Genomic DNA, 6,000 nt, shown 5'->3' on the forward strand with positions numbered 1-6,000 from the left:
ACCACTGAGCCAAATCCCCAGACACACTCCCTGATGACTCATTCTTATACATATCTGTTGGTAGACATCATCGTCAGGCGGTATAGCTGTGTGCGAGCATCTGCATGAACAACAAAGAGTAATACAACCCTTGGGGAAGCCCCTTCTCTCTGGGAGAGCATTTCCTGTCTGACCATTTCTCCTGAGTTTTCCTGCATCTCTTCCTCCAAAAGGTATCCATGTCTTTCTGGTCCCTCCATCTCTCTCTGAGGAACACACACACTGAAATAACTCTCATGACATTTGTCCTTGTAGCACTCGTATGGTCTGTTTCAGCGTTGAAAGGAATACACAAAGAATTTCGTCAGCGTAGATTGAGTTTCACTGTACCATCAGATACAATTTAGGCTTACCTCAAATGCAGCAACATTTGGACATGATTAAGGGTGAAGCACTCATTAGGAAGACATCTTGCCAAGATGAAAGATTGAGAACAGATAAAGCGAACAGAGGAAAGCGAGAGCAGGGCATCAAATGATAAGAGAAACGTGTTCGATGTTAGATTGATGTAGCCTGAGATTGTTGCAAGGGGGAAAAGTGTGCTGGAGTTGACCCAGATTCAACATTCAGACACAGAGGAGCTAGCACAATAGGCAGCATTGAAGACTCTGAACAGTGGTGTCTCTCACTCTGCCAGTTCTCAATAAAGACTGGGTAATGATTTTGCTGACCCAACCTTTCATCACTTGTCTCTCACAGTGAGCCTCTGACTGTCCAATCAACCGACCGTAAGACGATTCGGTTTCTCAGCAAACAGACGGGAGAGATACTTAATTCCATCTTGAGAGAGGGGAGAAGAACTTGCATATACTTCGTGATACTGATATTGTGTGCGTGTGTGTGTGTGTGTGTGTGTGTGTGTGTGTGTGTGTGTGTGTCTGTGTTTGTGCATATGAAAGAACGTCTGCATGGAATAAAGGATATCCAGGTCAGTGCAGGTAAGGCTGTAAGTGAGTGTGTGCTTGTAAATGAGCTGATGCTTCAACATATGTAGGTCATCTAGGCGAGTCATATTTCTCCTGCTCCTGAATCTCTTCGGTGAATCAAGCCAAGATGGCAGGTGTGTGTGGGGGGAGAAATTAAGTCTTTTTAAACAATATTACCTCTATAAATATACCCCTAACAATTTTGTAAAGGTCTTTATATTGTTATGAAATTTTACTCACTCTACCAAGGAGGTCTAGCTGTCACCTGTTGGATGGTTTGAACATATCTGCGCTGGATTACACACAAACTACAGACTGGATTTCAGATGAAAATTGTGGATAACTGATACATGGGCCATAAATGAACCCGTTATAGTACAATACAACATTGGGCATTTTTCAATGTGTTCCGTGGGTACCCAAAATGAATTAACTACTTCCAATACAGTGACGTGGAGAAAACTTTGTGGAAGGATGGGACTGAGACAACTGTATGGATATGTTTCGGATTATTAAACCTTTGGTGAGGGCCTAGATTTTATATTTCTTGCATTCTGTGGGTCAGTTAGCTAATTTAATCATCTGTCACAATTAATTTAGCAGTTGTTGGCTGGTACATAGCATTAGGGTTAGATGCAATAAAAAGAATGACGTAGGTTAAAATTATATGAATCACCTGCACGGTGACAGGTTTAATCCAGATTATGTGAGATTCTTTGGGGTGGGGTTGAATATAGTGTGCATTTGTTTAATATTGAGAAGCTGTCTTTTAATGGTTAACCGACTGAAGCTCTGTGGAGTCATGTTTATATCATGTCCATAGATGTGATTTGCTGTGATAGGTGACATTCACTAACATTAGGCCTCTGACAGACCTTTGTAATGTCTGTGACAACCTTAATATCGTGTGCTCTATGTGAAAAACAGCAGCGAAGAGAAACAGACTAAACATACTTTTCACTCAGGGAGTTTCTAATGAAATCATGGAAACTGTGAGCTAGGTGAGTAACATTAGCAATGTGTAGCCGTGAGGCCCTGGAGCCAACATCCAGTCCAGAGGAGTGACATCTCCCTTTAGTGTGCAGATATGAAATCCCCACTCTCTCTGCCTCACCCCCTCAAAGCCCTTCTCTCTATGCCAAATCTGCGACTGAAAACCAGGGACACTGTCCAAACTGTCTTGCTTTGCTTAGCACAAAAGCTGGAATTAAGGAAACAGCCAGTCTGGCTCTGACCACAGGGAATAAATTCATTGTAACACCAGCTCAAAAGCTCACTGACTAAGAAATTATCTCCGAGCTGTTGGCTCGGCTACTGGTTCCCTTGTGTTTTAAATAGACTTAAAAGTGCAGCACACAACACCGAGGCTAAAATGTGAAAAAGAGGGAAAATGCAAAATCCTACCAAGTTCTGGGAGGTAATGTACACAAGTAATCTGCAATACTAGCATATATGCATTTAGTAGTACAAAATCACATTATACCAAACAGTGCAAGGGACCAATGAGCCTCACACAAAGTCACACACCTGTAGTACATTATTCTAGTGGATACATGTGCATCTTATTGTAGCAGAATGCACAGACCTCAGCAGCTCACTTTCCCCTCTGGGACTATCATCATATAACAGAGGCAATCCATACAGGCATGTCCTGGAAATGTGACACTGCATGAAACTAACACATGTCTGGAGCTTATCATAGTAATCAGCGTAAAGGATGGGATATAAGAGATTAACAGCAGCTTTGTTCTTCAGATTAGCCCTCCAACAGGGCTCCAATCAATAGAAAATCATCTGAACCAATAAGAAATCTCTGTGCGTGGCACAGTTCCAACACTTCATTGCTTCTGTTGTTCATGTGTGTGTGTGTGTGTGCGTGCGTGCGTGCGTGCGTGCGTGTGTGTATGTGTGTGTACTAATGTTGGCTAAAGTGTATGTAAGTCTTTCTTACCTTTGCTATTTGAAGCGTTGCTTAGTCCATTTAAGAAAAAGGGTGGTCTTCGACTGCCTTATTGTTTTAAGAAGAATTATCTGGCTGCTCAAATGTGACTAGTTTCTTTTTGAAAACCTCAGTGTTTCTCACTGGGTTTCCATTGGAATGCACACCGTGGGAGAGAAAGTGCCTTTGATTTTATTTACAAATGACCGCCGATGACCATGGCTATAAAAACCGACAACCCTGTATTTATACATATAATCAGCATATGGTATGAAGTCGACAAATATCTGGGACAGGAAACTATAGTCTGTCACCCAAAACCCTTTAAGACAAAATGAACTCATCCTTATGACTATGGACAGTAATATTTTGGATGTGTGGCATCAGAAAGGGATTCTCTATCTGGAGGATTGTTACAAGAATGGATCTCTGATGTCCTTTGAGCAACTAAGGAGGAAGTTTGATTTGTCCTGCAAAAACTCTTCCTGTTATTTGCAACTCAGGTCCATTCTTAAGCCTACTCTGGGATCCACAATGTCTTTATTTGCGCTATGTGACATTTGTAAAGCTTCTTCATGGGGAAAATGTATCTGGGTTGGGTTGTTATATATATATATATATATATATATATATATATGGTAAGATTTGTATGAAAAATAATATATTCCGAAAAAAAAAAGGCAAAGAAGCTACTAGGGGTTGGGATTTGATAGTGTGTGTTTGTGTGTGTGTGTGTGTGTGTGTGTGTGTGTGTGTGTGTGTGTGTGTGTGTGTGTGTGTGTGCGTGTGCGTGTGCGTGTGCGTGTGCGTGTCTGTTTACATGAGCAACAGCTGCTGGGATCATTAAGTGATTTAGCTGGAGCAGCGGCTCATAGATGTAGTTCATGTTCACATGCATGAACATTCTGTGTGCGCCTGTATGGATGTGAGCATGTGAGTGAGTGTGTTAATACATTTAAGAGGGAGACAGTGAAAGAGACCGTCTGCTGCTCCACTAAAATGTATGTTGGAAGGTGGGGTTTTCATTAGGTGTCATCTTACAAAAGAGCCAATTTAGCTTTAAATTACATATAGTAAGCCATACAAGCCATTGTCTTCTTTTTGTCTGTAAAAATATTCATACATTCAACTTCAATACCCCCTTCTTCTGCTGTCGCGGGTCGCTGTGTAAAAATATTTCAAAAACAAATTGTGGCAAATAGACCCTCACATGTGTTATTGTGAGATTTCATGACTCTTATTCATAAGACCAGCTGCCATAGAATGAAATTGCGATTTCATGTGACCTTTCCTCCATGACATGAAGACAGCAGAAAGCAAAGGGCTGTCCATGGTGAGATGGAGCATAGATCAAGCAAGAATATAAGAGGAACCATTATTCTGGAGGACCACCTGTTCTCAAGCATGAACACCCCCATATTCACACTGGTCAACTTCCAAAGTTTGACTCTATCACAGAAAGTAGAAAAGGAAGGAAGGACTAATAAAAAGAATTTAATCAACCAAAAAAACCCCAATTAATGCACACTTCCAATCACTTAATTTTAAAACTTAAAACCATTTGATCCAAATCCAGAACAAGGTGCTTGTGAAATGTGAGCGACAAAATGAATGAAAATGTAGTATAGTCTCAATGGCTGATTGCAATACCGGCATCATGCAATGTGGAAAATGCATTTGCTTTAGCATTCCGTTCTGCTTTGGGAGCGCTCCAACCTCTCCCTCTTGACCTCATGGGTTCATGTTTTGCTTTTCATACCACTATTTTGAGTATTGGGGAGGTGAGTGTGGGGAAGAGTAAAACATTCAGACCTTTAGACCCCATGACAGTTGAATCTAGTGGAATAGAGGAAAGGAAAAAGGGGGATTGACATCTGGAAAAAATTACAGAGCATGCTAATGCCCTGTTGTAAGGGCGGGAGTAATGGAAGGGGAGATAAGGGGGAGGAATAAGAAGGGTAGTATAAAGGATAGTGTGTGTGTATTGTGTGTGTGCATGTATGTGTGTGTGTGTGTGTGTGTGTGTGTGTGTGTGTGTGTGTGTTTGTGTGTGTGTGTGTGTATGTGTTTGTATTGGAGGGCCTTTGATCTTCTGGGTTTGATCTGACTGCATGCACATAATCAGCCTTATTCACATAATGACACAGAGAAATCCCATTGTCGTAAGATCACTGAGCTGTTTCAGAAGATAACGTCCTCAAAAGCACAAGAAAGAACAAATCGATGTTGGACTTCTACTAATCCGAGCTAAGACAACGCAAAACAAGTCGCAAGCAAGACTACATAAATGACTCATTAAAACAAAGTTGCCAGTCAGTAATTTGGAGCGCCGACTAGACATCTGATCTGCAGCTGTCGGGTCTGAGTCACCCCACAACATTGCTTCTGTTGAACATTGCCCCCTGCAGACGTGGAACATTACGACTTACAGCAACAGAAGTGCAATGTTTCCGTCCAAGAAACTCACATTTTTTGTGTTCTCCTTCACACAGAATGAACAAAAGTGAACAATGTAAACTGAAAATGATAGGTTCCATTGGACAGTATCTACATTATGACTCCATAATGCAAAGTTGTTGAGAAGAAGAAGAAATGAGAGGAACCTGTTTATGTTTGTATGGCAAAGCTGTCACCATCAGCAGGCTATCTTAGCACAAATAGAAGAGCTAACCTATTAACGATAGCTGTTTCATTGTTCAGACCATCGGTCAACCAAACAGGAGGCAAGTGACGAGGGAAAACCAGAGATCATCCAATATGAGTACTTCAAATAAATGACATTTTAATTTAATCCAGAAAACAAACAAAAGCCAGGCCAATAACCAAAACCTATAATAAACTTTGTTTTTGCATTGAATAGATGAAGAAGTTCATTCATCCATTTCCTATTACCACTCGTCCTTTGCAGGACCAGTTACTGATTACCAGCTGACACTTAAACAGCACAGACCGAGTCAGGGGCACGAGGGATTAATGTGTGTTAGTGTGTTAATATGACAGAGGACAAGAGGTCCTCCCTGACACCAGCATTACAATTAAGGTCAAATTGGACAGTGTATGTAGCTACTTATTTACTGGACTGTTGACTGTAATTAA

Source organism: Antennarius striatus, chromosome 14 (assembly GCF_040054535.1).
Source record: "Antennarius striatus isolate MH-2024 chromosome 14, ASM4005453v1, whole genome shotgun sequence".
Classification (NCBI taxonomy): domain Eukaryota; kingdom Metazoa; phylum Chordata; class Actinopteri; order Lophiiformes; family Antennariidae; genus Antennarius; species Antennarius striatus.